Consider the following 17,293-nt stretch of genomic DNA (forward strand, 5'->3'; position numbering starts at 1 on the left):
AATAACATCTTATCATATAGAAATTGTATGCAGTTCCAAGAGTAACATTCGGATTCCTGCGTGAAATCGCCAAATCTGAAAACAGATTTTGAATAACGGATTTGTTAATATCGTTTTTGAGAGTCGCATGATTTTATAGGTTTTAACCAGTTACTGGATTACATAATCTAGTGGAATTTGTAGCTAGAATCCTCTTATTAAGGTAGATTTTCCAGACTGCGAGCACTCTGCCCTGTCCTTCATTTGACCAAAGGGATGAATCAGCTGTTGACCTCTTTGGTGGGATTGTACATTACACTTGGGTTCTGCTCAGCTCCCTGTAATCATGGCCAGTGAGAGGCACTGTCTGTTTTCTTCTACTGTGGTGTCAACATTCTTTAAAGTGGAAGGATAGGGGTGATGATGCGTTTGCTGGGGTTATAATTTGCATTCAATAGACCTTTGTGGCTGACTGAGCAGTGAAGGGAGTTAGCATTCAACCAATCACAATTATAACAGCGTAACCCATTTGTTCACACAATAAGGACCAGGATTTAGTGATCAAAGATAAGGTGGATTATGAAACATGAAGGGGGTCATTATGATATCGGAGACTGTCTCGGTCATGGGACCGATCCACACCCGGTCGGTGGTCCTGACTGCCTCATTAGGATGCGACGGAACACTATTCGGTCGCATTTCTATATTTCACTATGGGAGCAAGCATTATGGCTGTTAACCAGCCATAATACATGCTCCCATATTGAAATTGAAAGTGCAATTTATCCCTGCACCCCATGGCAGGCACCTCAAGGTGCCTGCCACAAGGTGCAGAGATAAACAGGGGGCCCTCCAATCAGAGGTCGTGCACCAAAGGGGGCCATGCTGGGGGCCCCTAAACACGCTCTCCGACATGGTTTCCATGTTGGTCAGACCGGCATAGAAACCATGTTGGAAACAGTGATCGGAAGCTCAAGTGTGGAAAGACCCACCCTGTAGTGTAGTTCCTATATTCCCAATAGGCTCTGCGCATTGGAATAATATATCCTATAGATGTGACGTAGGACTTAAGTCTACTATGTCTCTATCGAATATATTAGACTTAATTGTGAGTACCAGCTAGCTCAGAGGTCACTAGAAACTTTCTCGAATACACAAGAAGGGATTAGTTTCTGACAACCGCATAAACATGACAACTTTGTTTCCCCAAGATAAAAACGTATCTTCAGAGTCGTGGAATCAATAGATAGGTATTTTACTCAGTCATTCGTGCATGCTTCGTTTCACCTGAGGTGCAGAGAAATAGAGAGACAAGCGTTTTCAATAAAGTATTTATTGAACAGTCTTCTTTCTCATGCAGAAGAAATGAACTGCTATAATCGTAATACTGGCTGTAAAGTATAATGCATACAGCAAGCAGAGTATTATAAAATAATACTGTAAACGCATGGTATGGTTTCTAAGCCATAAAATACATACATAAATAAATAAAACTAAAAGTACTCAACTGGTGCTTCTAAAATACACCTACCCCGAAGTACCTAACCTAAGTCTAGTTCGAGGGAAGAAGTAAGTGTGGTGTAGCATAAGTTTAGTAATCTTTTGCCAAGAATCTATCCAAGATTTCTCTTAGGGTCTAATCAGCTCCGTACCTTGGTTTAGAATGAAGGAGGTCTGGTATCTCTTTGTCTCCGGACTCGATTTCCCAACACCCCGCAAGGGGAGCTTGGAAACACTGGAGCTGAATTTCTCGGCAAGAGAAAAGACAGCGTCTCTCTCAGTGCGTCAGCTGGAGGGTCGGCTTCCTTCTGCACTTGCTGCAGCGAGATGCGTCGGGCAAGTAGATAGTCGAACTGCTCAAAACCACCGTGTGTTTGCTAGGGCAAGTGTGGGCATATTTATACCTTGAAGGTGCCGAGTTTGACGTAAAGGTGGACATAATAACGTCATCAAAGAGTCGCAGTTCTTTGAAAACTCCATGAGTTCTTGGACAAATCAATTTTCAAGCAAGGGGAAGTCCCTAACTGCTGAAGCTGAGTTTTCCAAGAATTCGTTGTGGCTTGTCGGAACTAGTGGAAGTATCCATGCGTGTATTTGGACTGCATGGGCTAGTCTAAATATGGTTATGATTTCTATGCCTATATAAGGACAAAGTGATTTATACCTATATAAGGGCATGAAACTGGAAAATTACACTAGGGCCCTAAAATGCTATACAATAACCCTTGAGATTAGTTGCCGGCTTCCAACTGGCGGCCAGGCTCTCTGAGCCTGTCGAAAGCCAGCCGGAATGACGGTCAGGTTTACTTTCTGAGCAATTCCAACATAATGAGGCAGTCGGAAAGTAAACCGACCAGCCCATTACGATGTGGCCCTTAAGGCTCAGACTTTACGGGTCGTATCGTCATCGGCCCCTAAGAATCAAACCACCACCAAGCAAGCAAAACAGAAAAGTGTTATGTACATGAAGGATTACAATAAATATATTAAGACATCAGATATGAGTTCAGGCTTAAAAGCACAAGTCTAATTCATATTGAAAGTCAGAATAATCCAAGTACAAAAGAAAATAATTTGGTGCCACTCTAAGAAGCTCTATTTCTCCTCTCTAAACATGAATAATTCAATAGTAATTTAACTTAAATTTGTATCTACCTATAGAGGAGTTATGTAAGGATGGGCAGTGGGAAATTTAAGAATGCAGGAAGGTGTAAGCATTTCAAGGATTTCAATAGAAAACCTCTAAAGGAATAAGTGTTTAGCAAATAGCCATACACTTGCAAGCAATGGGGCAAGCAGAGAGGTCTGTACCTCTTTAAGTCCGAGAAGATTTAGCCTACTGTCTAACAGCATGCACATTAATCAAAGCATTCCGATAATGTCTAATCGCCACACCACCTTTCGTTGGACCAATGGTTGCAAATCGTTCATTATTTTAGCAACATATGCGTTTTCTCCCATCTCACGAAACCTAGGCACTCCCACGTCCTTGAGCACCTCAGCTGTTACAACAAATAAGCAGCTTCTTCACAGCATTAGCTTCTCCACACTTTCTGCCGAGATTTACTTCTCAGGCCTCTCTATCTCAAATACATAGCACTCTTTTCTCTAAGTAGACGAGAGTACATGCAAAGCAAGCAAGGAAATGCAATTCAAAGTTCAGGACTGCTACAGTCAAGCTGAACAAGCCTCAGAGTGCACTTCAGTTACATGAGTATAGCTGCACATACTATTTAAAAATAAATGTTAGATGAATACTAAAATCACTGTTACACGTGTGATGCACTTTTAATTTGCGTGCAACATAACTTGAAACATATGTGTAAAACATACAAAACTATATTTCTTCACCATTAGGCTAAAACATGAATATGCACACGTTTATGAATCTCTAATTTCTACAGTGTATGCACTTCAGTTTTACATTCAAGTGCACCACTTTACATTATTAACATTAGAACACATACATTATATGGTGCTAAGAGCACATATATATTGCATAGTTGTGACGTGTAAGGATGGAGCTAAAATTGTGCTGCTCCAAAGGACACATGGGAAGGCGGAAAACGCTCGCACGTAGCTGTCAACCCTTGCCATTTAGGTATTAGTAAAAGGGATTAGTAAAAAAAAAAAAATAGATGTCCCCAGTAATACCCATGGGGCCATTAACTGGATAAGGAGATACAATATCTCACCTGAAACTTTGATAATGTGGAGAAACGCAACTTCCAAATATTATTCCAAAGATTATAATCAGGTGTTGCCTGGGCAGAGCACATACCCGGCAGAAATCCACCCAACTCAGAAGAGAGTTCTACGTGACTCAAACATCAGAAAAGCTAATTTGACACGGTTCTATAACATCATGCTGTACAACAACAGTATAGATCAGTTTAACACTTATTAAGTGGAAGGCTTTAGGCTTAGATGTTGCACCAATACAATTTGAGTTTTTCCATAAACATGTGTGAGGTACTCCTTGATGCTGTCATTGGGCAAGGCAGGTACCTGATTCACCAGCCAAGAAGACAAGATCTATTCCCCCTTACTGGTGCTCTTGCTGCATTGATGCCAAAGTTTAAACAGCTGGATCTTTACAAACATGCTGTTGAGAACCAAGGTGCAAGGAGTCTTTTGTACCTATCTGGTAGATGTTGTGGTCTTGTAAACACAAGACAGTGGCTGCAATAGCTCCTTGAAATATTGTGTTCACTCAGTTCGATACCTGCACTCTGTAAAAAGTGTCTTTGGAGCTAACTTTGACTGTGATTACTGCTCAGAACCTATGTTCGTGAAATCCTGAAAATCTTAGAGACATTATTTGAGTTATACTGCTCTTGCTAACCAAGTTATACTAATTGGTAATGTTTCAAAAGAGGTACAATTTGATGACATTTTGAGAACAATTAGAGAACTAGAGTAATATGCAAGCACAACCTCCTTGGACTAAAGAAGGACTTTGTACCACTCAGAGTTAATTCAAGTTTTTACAGCACAATCTCTAGGAACCACAAATTGATTCCTTAAAGTGTTGTTTGACTTCGTCCGATTGGCATCCACATGTGCCAGGTCGATCCACGAGAATTACCCAGAGAAGGAATAACTGAAAGAAGTTTCAATCTTCATCTGCCTTCTTAATCAAAAGGACAAAATTAAATCCTCTACAAATTCATCAAGAGAGACCTTTCAAATAATGAAAAAACTTTTAAAAGTCCCCGACCCCCCCTGTCCGATAGCCCCCTCGGTCAATCGTTGCAATGAGCTTGCCGCGTTCTTCGATCAGAAGATCCAAAAAATCTTGAAGCATCTCCCCGCTGATAACCCGACTGATTTATTGGAGCTTTCCTCATCAGTAACACAGCAAGTTGAGCATAGATTAGATAGGTTTGGTCCCATCACAACCGAAACCCTTTCTCCTATCTTTCAGTCAATCAAAAGCGGCTCCCCGCTTGACCCTGCCCCACTACATATTCTAAAATCAGTTGCACCTTATATTTTGGCCCCCATAGCAAACTTGATTAACATCTCTCTGTCACAGGGGATCGTACCCCTGAGTTGGAAGATGGCAGTAGTCAAGGCCCTCCCAAAAAAAACCAATCTCGACCCTACGGAGATGAATAATTTTCGGCCTATCTTTCTTCTGCCAGGTATTAGCAAAATGGCTGAGAAAATTCATCAATCGCCAACTATCGGGCTACCTAGAAGCAAGCGACCTACTTAAACCTTCACAAACGGGATTCCGACCTGGACACAGTATGGAGACGGCGATGATGGCGGTGGTTGAAGAGGCTAGGAAGATCATTGACGCAGGGGGGTCAGTGGCAGTGATCCTCCTGGACCTGAGCGCAGCCTTCGACACCGTGAATCACCTTACGCTGCTTCAGCGATTGAGAGACCTGGGCATTTCAGGACTTGCTTTATCTTGGCTTAAGTCCTTTCTGTATAATCGGTCATTCCAGGTAGCTGAGGGCAATTTTAGCTCCAACACAACCCCACTTCTTTGTGGTGTCCCCCAGGGCTCCTCCCTGAGCCCTACACTTTTTAATGTGTACATGTCCCCACTTGAAAAAATCGTCACCCCCTACGGTATTAAGCTCCTGACATATGCTGATGATACCCAGCTTGTGGTATCACTAAGCCAACAAGAACATCCCCCCCATCGATCTGCACTCCTGTCTGAAGGATATAACCAGCTGGATGGGCAGGTCCAATCTTAAGCTCAAAAGCGATAAGACGGAGATCCTGGTTATGGGCAACCAGTCACATTTCCGTCCTGAGACACTGTGGCCGCCATGTATGGGCCCATCCCCAACCCCAAAGTCCGACATCAAAAGCCTTGGGATCTGGCTGGATCAAGGCCTAACACTTAACACTCAAGCCAGGAAGACAGCCGGGGCCTGCTTCGGCCTCCTTCGCACCGCGCGAAAAATTCTCCCACTGCTGCCTTCACAGTCCAGAAAGCTCCTAATTCAGGGCCTTATACTGTCCAGACTGGACAACGGAAATGCACTTTATCTTGGCGCCCCAAAGAAAGTGACAGCCAAACTGCAGGTTGTACAAAATACTGCCGCGCGGATTCTTACGGGCACCAACAACCGCTGCTCAGCGAAGCCGGCTCTCAGGTCACTGCACTGGTTGCCAATCCTCGAAAGGATACACTTCAAGGCCTTGTGTATCACCCATAAAATCTTGCATGGCAAAGCCCCTCCTATCCTAAAAGACTTCATCACCCCACATAAAACTAGTAGAACCCTTCGCTCAACACATCTTCACTTGACGACAACACCCAGGATCAAGAAGTCCCGATCAGGAGGACGCCTGTTTTCGTACAACGCCTCCAGACTTTGGAATGCACTTCCACTGGACATTCGGTCCCAGCCCAATCTTCTTTCCTTTCGCAGGCTCCTGAAGACCTGGCTGTTCCCTTAAATCCACTCATCTGTTTCCACCTACTCTATCATTAGCGCTGGGACGCTCACGGGCAGCCATGCGCTCTAGAAATCCGCAAATACAATACAATACGCAATATTAACAGTATAGTGTCCTATCTGTATTTATTTATCTTTAACTATTCATCTTCACTGCACTATGGAGCACTGTAAGACAATAAACCAAAGTAACTTAAAAAGCCTACCACATTTGATTGTCATGCTACGCGGCCGGCCCTGCTTGGGTTGTAGGCGACTTGCTGTGTAATCCAATTTCCATGCATAGCCTCACAATGCCACACCCTTGCTCACTGCTTGTTTACCTCATCACGCGGCCGGCCCGCCAAAGGGTTGTAGGCGAGATGCTGTGTACATGTTGATTCTTCTTCTTTTCCTTAATAAAACAGATTTATATCAAAAAGCCTTTATATATGTGTAGATATAACAATGATGCCACAGATAGATCACACAAATAGTTCATATTCTTTTGTAGAATGAGTTGCCATTTAGTTTATACACAAGCCTCTATTTCCATGTTCAGGAGTATAAACCCTCCTACATCACTGTACAGGTTCACTATCAGGTATACACCCGTTAGTACATGACTTTTAGTTCGTATTCCAAGCCACATTTCCCATTTCTTAAAATGTTTGTAAATACATTAGAGGAGCATTGCTTGTACTGGATCAGATGATATACACTTTTGGTTGGCATAGACCTTTTAGCCTTTTCTTGTTCCTAAAGAGCCATTATTCTTGTTTCCAGTTCACCCAGGTTCCAGTCGCAGCTGCCACAATAAAGAGGTGTTGGGGTGGGTGGAGGGTGCGCGGGAGGGGGCGCTCAGGGTGTTATAATGAAAAATGTATGTAAAGTGAAAACCTACCTGGAGCTGCCTATCATGTCGCGCTCGGTCTCTTTCATTCCTGGTCCCAGCAAGCACAAGGGCCGAGTCATAGACTCCCTGCAATTCCCGTGCTGCTCTCACGTAAGAGCAGCATGGGGATTGGTCTGAGCAGGCAGGAAAGATGCCCTGCTCAAACCACGGACTCTGTGGGGTTTCTCCAGCCCAGCTGCTCAAATGAGCTGGGCTGCAGAATACCTAAGTGCACATGTGTGTTTTGGTCGGACTAAGATGGCCGGCAAAAACACATATGTCCACTTTGGGAGTGGAGTGCACGTCGCACTCCTCATGCCAATGCCCTTTCCCTCCCATCGCAAGCTGGCTAAGAGGCGCAACATGAAAAATAAAATGAGGATAGCTCTCTTTAAACATAGAGTGAACATGATTAAGGACACACATGGATATCAAACTAGAGATATTCACAAACAAGGAAGTTGATAGTAAGAAAAGACACACTGAATAAATGTAATCCTGTAAAAACTTAAAAATACCTATATCGGGCTTAAAACAAATAAAAGCATTCCAATGTTAAGAAAAAGCAGGCAGTCCATTACATGAGGAAAGTAAGGACTGAAGAACGTAAACAAATGGTAAAAACGGAACCTGTGTTTTGGTTGGTGAATTGCGATAAATTCACCCTGTTGATGAGCGTAGTGAGTGGCAGTAAAACCAAGCTTACAGTAAAAGAGTAATGTCCATAAGCAGTGGAAATAGGAATACTAAAGGTCTAAAGCAGAGATGGAGTGCAAATACCGCAGCAAAAAAATCCACCGCAGAATCAATTTGTCTCATGCACCAATAGAGAATGATTACGAGCAGGAAGCAGGCATAGGATAAAAAATAAATATAGCAGAAATATTTACACAAACCAAAACCATGCGTTCAAACCTTACTTGCATATAAAGAAATAACTTCTGTCATAAGTGATGAAATGTAGGCTTGAAATAGAGATTTTCATAGTTAGCACAAAGAAAATCAATGAAAACAAGCAAGAAACAAATGAATTATAAAGGAAGAACATGACTCCGCAATAGAAGGATCATCTAGATGAAGCGCAGTAGGATTCCAGCAAACAAAGGTCCAGCAAATCAGGCGAACACATGTCAATGAAGCTGGAGAGTGGGAGAGAGGATGGAGGTTAAAGAATAGTGCCAGCAGAGTCTCAGGAAGTCAGAAGAAATGTTTGTTAGAGGAAGCAAACTACAAACATTAAAAAGTGAATTGCCAACCCAAATTTCCCTTGAAAAAGGCATGTACTTGTCATGGACAATGATGTCTGGTATGATATCCACCTCCCTATCTGTATTAAAATCTTGATTTCGTCTGCCCAAGCAGGGAAAATGTCTATTCTACTGTAAGACGTAGAAATCCCCAACAACAGGCTCAGGTGTTTAATTCTACAGCAAACTATCTTACTTATGAGCTTTGCTCCTGACACAGAAGTTAACACCTTTTTATGACCATCCCTCTCCTTCATCACCACACCGTCTAGACCACATCCACTTTGCTGTCATAAACAATAATTCTAATTGGGTGTTAAATGCTGTTAGAACTATCAGCCTTAGGTTGGTCTTTCCCCAGCTTTTGACTTAACCAGTCTATTTGTCTGAATTTGCTTTTGCTAGCATTAGGACTCTGTACACTTTACCACTGCTAAACAAGTGCTTGTGCTCTCTCCCTAAAACATGATGAAATTGGCTTGCATCTGATTGGCATATTTAATTTACAAGTGCCTAGTAAGGCAGCACACCATATACCCAGCACCTATAAATTAAATGCTACTAGTGGGCCAGTAGCACTTAATGTGCCACCCACTTGAAAAGACTCTTAAAGCATGTCCCAGGTCTGCCATTCCAGCCTGAATGCATTTTTATACTGCCAATTTGACTTGCCAAAATTGAACTCCCTAGTCAATCCTTAAACCTACCTTTTATTGTATATAAAAATAAGGTAGGCCCTAGGTAGCCCATAATGCAGGGTGCATTGTAATTAAAAAAGTTGGACACATACTTTAAGGTTTTACATGCCCTAGTTGCAAAATATTCCTACATTTGTTTTTCACTACAGTGAGGCATACCTCTCCCGTAGGATAACATTGGTTTGCCTTATTTCATTTAATTAGTGCTAATGTTGAATTGGGATCAGATAGAGATTTCATGTTTGGTATCTAAGACATTGTAATTTAAAATCCACTTTAATGGCAAAGTTTGATTTTAAGTTACTATTTTGAAAACATCACTTTTAGAAAGTTGACACTTTTCTAGCTAATTTGTGCCTGCAGCCTGTCCCTGTGCCACATGACTGGGTATAGTTGGCAGTTGGACTTTGTGCAATCCTCCCAGACAGAAACACAATAGAGGTATTAGGTGTGCTTGGATGAACCATCACTAGCAGGATGGGGGACAGAACTGAGAACAGCCCCACTTGCAAATTAATAGGTTCGTTTTACAAGTAACGCACATCAGAGTCATAGCCCCTGGCCTTGCCCCCGCTTGTATCTTGAGCAATCTTGAAGGGACCTTTTACCCATTGTATGCATCAGAACACAATCGTACCATGCTGTCTAATTTTATATCTTACTACTGATGTTTTTAGTCTCAATAATTCAAAGGGGGTACTGCTATTTTTATAATACTTGTAGTGATACATTTTGCTACTACTTTTCACACACTCCTAAATACGTTCTTATGATGAAAATTTGTACTATGTGCTCTTATGATTTATTTTAAATCGAATAAAGCTTGTTTTCACAATTTTAAAATTGAATAGGTTGTGCTCTGACTTCACACTACTTCATTGTTCAGGCAGCCAGGCTGGAGCTAGGGCAGAAAAGTCAGGAACCTCCAAGCATTTCATAGGGAATTCCCTAGAAACTTCTCTTACGTCATAGAAGACACCACATAGGACCATCAGACCCACTCTTCAGTTCACTTTCTGGGCCTGTCGAAGCTCTCAGAGCACTGCCTGCTGCTGTGGCCTGCTGTGTATTTCAGAAGAATGCTGTGATGCATCTGGAAGGACCGATCTGCTGCATAATGCCTGCCTTGAACCCTTAGAGGCTTGCACTCCTGACTGTGCCCTGTTCGACTGCTTGAGCCCAGATTTTCCAGGGTGGCTCCAAGGCTGGTGAGATGGCCTCCTGATCAGAGCCTCAGGGACAGATTAGGCTCCAACTATCTGCAACTCGCATCTGGACCCAGCCTGAGGGAGTTCCCAACCTTCCAAGTGGTGCCTCTCCAGTCCTCAAATCTTGGAAGTGGTGCTGAAAGTGCCCAGATAGCCAATATCCAAAACTAGGCACTTATCACATTTTTGGCTGAAAACTGCTCTGAGAACCGAGAAGAGACCGGGACAACCTACTCGTGTATTCGCACAAGGTGGATCGCCGGTTGACCTGACTTTGTGTCAGATCCTGCTACGTTCTCTGCAGCAGCAAATCTTGTTCAGTGGTCCTTGGCAGGAAGGGGTATCTGCCCTCATTGAGCCCTTGTCAGCTATGCCCTTGTACCACTGGAGATTTTTGACTTCCCACAAAGAGGCTAAGTCCGAAAGTGGATATCTTTACCCTAAATTCATCCAGTGGCTCCCCAATGACAATATCTCCTCCTCAGACACTGCCTGCAGCATGGCTCGGCTGAACTTTTACCTTCTCAGAACACTTATGTTGAAATTTCTTCTAAGTCTGAAAATGATTGCCGACCAGGCCTGTTCCACTTCTTATTTATCGACTTTGACCCAGTCTAGCGCAACTAGATGTTTGTAATTGGTGCTTTTCTCTTTTAGGCTCTAGTATTTACCTTAAACTTAAAAAAATCATATATACGGTTCTTCTTATTGGATGTTTGTTGCTTTGGCTTCAAATATTTTATTGAAATGAACTCTATTTTTTTCTAACTTGGTGTTGGACTTTTCTTGTGTTGTGTTTTCACGTTATTACTTTTCGTGTGATGCATAAATACTTTACACTCTAAGTTAAGCCTAACTGCTTTTGTGCCAAGCTACCAGAGGGTTAAGCACAGGTTAAATTAGTGACTTTTGTGGTTTACCCTGACACGGATTGTGGCTGTTGCTTGAGCAGGGTTCACACCCCTTTCAACCAACAACCTAATTTCTCATGAATGCCTTAATAGCTCTCTCCTCCACCATATCATTTTGCACTCCTGTAACTGCCCCTTCTACTCCCTTGCCCTACACAAATCCATCAATTTATTGTCAAGGATACATTACACAAGTGAATTTTTTTCAGCTAAGCACAAATTTAGCATAAAGTTCTGCAACCCCTAAAAATAATCTTGCTTGATCTGTATAAACAGGACTGGTGCCTCTTTAATTGCACAAGTCAAACTTTCTTTGAGTTTAATACCTTGTCCATAGACACAATGTTTTATGTAGTCCACTCCTTCCATGCAGATTTTCAATTTTTCTCTTTTGAGGATGACACCATTATCTCTCAAAATATGCAATATCCTTTCAAGTATTCTATCAGGTTCATGTACATTCAGTCCAAAGACCAAATCATATTGAAACTATGTTACATATTTTTCTTCCCTGAATAAAATATGTGTGGTCTTTTGAAATGGCAGCTGGTCATGTTAAAGCCATGGACTTCTTTTTACAATGAAAAGGGCCCTCAAGAGCCTCTAAAGTGATGTAATTTCATGGCCTCCTTTGTAGTTGTCTCTGGTGATATGTGAAAAACATATCTTATGTCACAAACACATGGTCCCCTTCAGTGATGTTAACATCTCATAATTATCAGGATGTGGGCGAAGATCCATCCAGATGCTACATTTAATATCACACAAGTTCATCTACATTCTCAATTTGCCATTAGACTTGCATGCCAGAAGATCCAGTACCAACCACTCTGAGTCTGTCATTTTCCTTAATTTGTTTGCAGCTTTTTTCTTCAGCCTATTTTCACGTGGCTACTTTATATACACTTGGTTAAGCCCTATGTCTAAGCCTAATTCTGTGATAGGAGACCATAAGTTTCCACTATTTTCTTGCTAAATACTTCAAGAAAAGTATCCCCAACCTCTCCTCAATGATCCCCCCAAATTTTGATTGAAAACAAAACTTGCTCGTGGTGATTTGGGTTTGATTTGGATTTGTTATATTTAAATTGCTGTATTCAATCATCCCAATAGACAAGTATAATCCTTAGGTACGTATAGAGTAGCATGAGCCCAGTTGCTATTAATAGTTGATCTGGTGTAAAAATGACCCCACTACCACTACTTATCTTCTGGCATATAGTTACATCTTATTGTTTTTCTTCTGAAGTTCTACCCTCTTAAACTGGGTGAACTCCTCTTCCAGTGCTGAGCATATTGCAATCCAGAGTTTGCCATCATGCATACATTTATTCAGTCATCACATTGCCCCACGTGGTATTTATGTTCTTCCAATTCTTCACTAAAATATTCTCTCTTCTTATCTCTCATTCTCTCCCTTTTTAGTTGAAATATTTTTATTTGCAATTGCTGCTGTGCATTCTCTGGAAAAAGGCCTCTTCCAGTTTCATTTAAAACAAATCTTCAACCATGCAGGACATGTATTGGTGCTTCCCATATGAAATTTACTTTCACACATTGACCATCATTCACTCCTTCCTTTGCTCACAGTTTTCAATGTTATCACTGCTGGAGCTAGCCGGTTTTGTAGGGTTATCCCCAAACCTTTTGTCTTCCTTTTTTTGTTGATTCAAGACTCCAGGCACTTTACTTCTGCTAATCAGTGCTAAAGTGTATGTGCTCTCACCTCTAAACATGGTATGATTGGTTTATACTTGTTTGACATATTTAATTTACTTGTAAGTCATTTGTAAAGTGATATACAATTTACCCAGGGCCTGTAAATTAAATACTACTAGTGGGCCTGTAGCAGTGCTTGTGCCACCCAATGATGTAGCCTGTCAAACGTGTCCTAGGCCTGCCACTGCAGGGCCTGCGTGCGCAGTTTATTGCCACTTTTCCTTGCCATTTAAAACTACTTGGCAAGCCTCAAAATCCCCTTTATTACAGATACACCCTTAAAGTAGACCCTAGGTAACCCTATGGGCAGGGAGCTGTGTAAGTAAAAGGTGGGACATGTGCGTTTAGTTCGTGGCATGTCCTGGGGATGACAAACAGCTTATTCTGTTTCTCACTGCTGTGATGCCTCCTCCTCTCATTGGCTAGCATTGGGAAATCCCTTATATATGTTTAGGTGGTAATTTCTAATCTGAAAGGAGTAGCGTTGCCATGTTTGATATGTTTGGTGTTTGGAATGGTGGTGATGAATCCTGCTTACTGATGTTGTTGGATTTTACATTTCTATTTTTGAAATGCCACTTTTAGAAAGTGAACAAAGAGCCTGGTCTCGAGATTATACCTTGCTGCTTTTTATTTTAAGCAGACTGGGGCTCCGATTAATTAATTCTGAAGCGCCTATGTTACATTCACATATTGTCATGCATTTTCATTTTCAATATCTGCTTGTAAGCATGCCCGAGTCTCAACACAGCCAAACACAAGAACATAAACAATAAATCACAATTAATTCATATATATCACACAAAGAATAAATAAATCAAAATCCAATTGACCATTCCATAATACATTGGGGGTGAGCCAGGCCAAAACAGACTTAAGCACCCTCTGGAAACTAAAACCTGTAGAAGGGCACCACCGTTGTGGTACTTGCGTTTCATGTTACAACACAATAGAAGGGGTTACATTTGAGTTCAACTCAACAAAATGGACACACAAAGAATTTACCAACTGTAAAAGCCACAATGTGGTATATGCGATAATGTGCATATGTCCAACACTATATATCGGGAAAACCAATCAGCAAATAAACCAACAGTTGGCGCAACATCGAATCTAGGATTAAACAAAAAGTGCTAACCACCCCAATGGTTCAACACTTCTTACAGAGCAACCATGTAGTGTAGTTCCTATTATCCCAATAGGCTCTGCGCATTGGAATAATATCTTCAATAGTATAGACCTAGGGCAGAGGTTAACTAGGTCTTCTACCGACGATATTAGACTTAAAGTTTTGTGTTTGCCAGCTAGCTCAGAGTTCACTAGAAACTTTCTCGAATAGGCAAGGAGGATTTTAACCTCCCTGGATAGACAAGAAGGGATTTAGTTTCTGACAACCATAGAATATGACAACTTTGCTCTCCCCTAATCAAGAGTGTATCTCTAGAGTCGTGTGAAAACAAAAGACAACTTATTTTACTCAGTCAGTTCAGTGCATTCTTAGTTTCACCAGATTGTAGAGAAAAGGAAGAGACGGGCGTGTTCAATAAAAGATGTTATTTATTGATCAGTCTCCTTTCTCATACAAGAGAAATGAATCGCTATTATTGTAATACTTATAGTTAAGTAAAGTGCATACAGTAAAGACAGAATTATAAAATAATACTGTAAAAGCATTGATATGGTTTCTGAGCCATATGATACTTTAAAATGGTTAAAATAGATACATACATATATACATTTGACTAATCATACTCAACTGGTGCTTCTAACCACGCCTACCCCAGTGTACCTGACCTAAGCCTAATACGTGGGCGGGAGTAGATAAGTAGCAGTTTAAGTTAAGTTTGTTTGCCAAGGGACTGATTCGAGAATTCTCTGCAAGGGGTTATTCAGTTCTGTACCTGAGATCTAGAATGATGGAGGGCTGGTATCTCTTATCCCAGGTCTTGATATTCCAGCTGCCTGCGAGGGCGGCTTGGAAGCGCCGGAGCTGGATTTCTCAGCAGGAGAAAGGCAGCGTCTCGTTCTCAGCGCGTCAGGAAGGCGGGGCAGCGCCTGTGGGCTTCGCTCTCTGCTGGGCTCCTCGGCACGTCTCGCTGCTCCGATCTCGTCACCACCGCATGTGTTTGCTTAAGGCAATGTCGGTAATATTTATACCTGAAAGGTGCCGAGATTGACGTAAGGATGGACATATATACGTCAATAAGGATGTCATATGAACGGGCTCGTTCGCACATTCTTTTGCTGAAGTTCTCGGTGAAATCAAAACAATGGTTATGGGAATTTCCCAGGTCGCTGTAGGTTTGATTTGTTTTGAGAACTCCGTATGCCTTATCAGGGGCTGGAGGAATATCGCTTGTCTAATTAGATGGCATGCGTTATGACCTAATCAGATAACGCGCTTCTGTGCCGTGGTGTGGCTTAATCAGATAACGGTTTTTGCACCGTTAGATGGCTGCTAGTTAATTATTAACCAAACCAGGGTCAGGAATAGGGGAATCGATACAGTACCTATAGGAATACATCACACCCACTCCACGTAGACTATGTCCATATTTACAAATCTAGGCATAGTGAACCCAGTAGCGTTTGTGTATACCGTACCACCCCAAAATACATTCATATGTATCCTGAAAATTTTGAAACATAATCACATGTACTATCACATGTACTATATGCACAGTCAGTCTAATAATGCTAAACATATAACGCATATTTCTAAATTCAGCATGAATAAATGCGAAAACCACACATGAAATGGCTCTTAATACAGAAAAAAAAGTGCGAGACCATTTCATCACAATCATAAAGTTATGTATAATAGTGCTAGAGGATAGCGAATGTCTCGTGACTACCTAAAATAGAAATTTAGTTCTCTAAGAATAATGTCTACTTTAAGCAGAAGATAAGTGTCCCAAAAATCGTAAATATTTTTGAATGTGGGGAAAAAGGTTCTTGCAGTCTGAACAAACTGATGAAAAAAAATTTCATATCGCTTTTTGAGAAGTTAAAGGCCAAATTCAGCATGTAGGGAACTGCAAGTGCTATTTTGCTCAAAGTTATTCCTGCTGCTCTGGTGAAAATATCATATCATTTAGACTGTTGAAAAAACTGTCAACAGCTTCTTGCGTAAGTTCCACTAATTCGGAAAAGGTTGTTACCATGCATTCATGAGCCTGAGCATGATTGCCTCCATTGATGTTTTGATCAGCATAGCTGACTGAAGGTCGTACCTGATCGATGCTGCTTTCATCTTGTACTTCACTACCCCTTAATCGTAGTGGTGAAGTCTCCACGAATGCCGTCATCAGGATTGGTAGCCGCTGGGGACAGCACAATGCATGAGCCGTTACCGGACCCAACAAGGTATCTGCGTCCATTGGCACATCCGATTGTAGTGCCAGACAGGTGTCCAACACGCATTCTTCGCCGCATAGCAAGCACCTTAATACAGGCATAACACAACTTTGTCACATTGGTCTAAATGAAAGAGACCAAGTCATGTTCAGGTCCCGAAGCCGTGCTAGTCCAAGGACTTTAGTTATGCGGTCTCGGTAGCCAATGGCTAGGATCATTTCTTCCCTTGTCGCAGGTGTTTTGTCTGTGACATGGTTTGCCATAGCGAAATAACAGGATGAAAAATAGAATACCCGCTATTAGTCCCAAAAGGAGTGGAAGTCCGCCAAAAATGGAATGGACAAAGTCTGGAAAAATACCCAGGATGGCTTTGAATGGAGTTAAAGCACCCGAAAACACTGCTTTAAATACACTGGAGACACCAGTGGTATCAGAAATATTTAAGATTTCGTTCAGTATTTCTGCGAAATGTATGGGGGAATTAGTTGATAATAATGAATGAATCTCTTCTGTTGTCCTTGCAACTTGGAGATCATACGTTTCTTTTGATGACGTGAGCCTGGTCGGCGTCTGTAGGAGCACAGTCTTCATTCTGCTTAAAGTATCTATTCGAATAGAAGCAATTTTCAAATCTGGCCATAACCTTGCCTCCCTGTCTGGAGAATCGTTAGGGAACAATACTCGTTCACAGCACATGACCTTCCTAGTCACGGTTATGAGATAAGGTTTTCCGGGCAGCAAACTACAACATCTGCGATCTACTATTAGAATGTAACTCCCGTTCGAGAGTCTCCTAAAGAATGGTTCTATTCGTGTTGCAGGTGTGCCTAGCTGGTAACATGAAAGGTTATTTGAAGTCCCTTCACAGGCTC

At 41.7% G+C, this 17,293-nt stretch overlaps 1 long non-coding RNA gene across 1 annotated transcript in view; it reads right to left on the bottom strand.

Moving 5' to 3' along the window:
• LOC144761334 (uncharacterized) overlaps positions 1–17,293 on the bottom strand; it is a 186,101-nt gene that overhangs the window by 29,576 nt on the left and 139,232 nt on the right. The window contains exon 3 of the long non-coding RNA XR_013595674.1: positions 6,614–6,801. This is a non-coding gene — a long non-coding RNA (uncharacterized LOC144761334). The remainder of the gene's footprint in view (positions 1–6,613; positions 6,802–17,293) is intronic.

This window comes from Lissotriton helveticus, chromosome 6 (genome assembly GCF_964261635.1).
Source record: "Lissotriton helveticus chromosome 6, aLisHel1.1, whole genome shotgun sequence".
Classification (NCBI taxonomy): domain Eukaryota; kingdom Metazoa; phylum Chordata; class Amphibia; order Caudata; family Salamandridae; genus Lissotriton; species Lissotriton helveticus.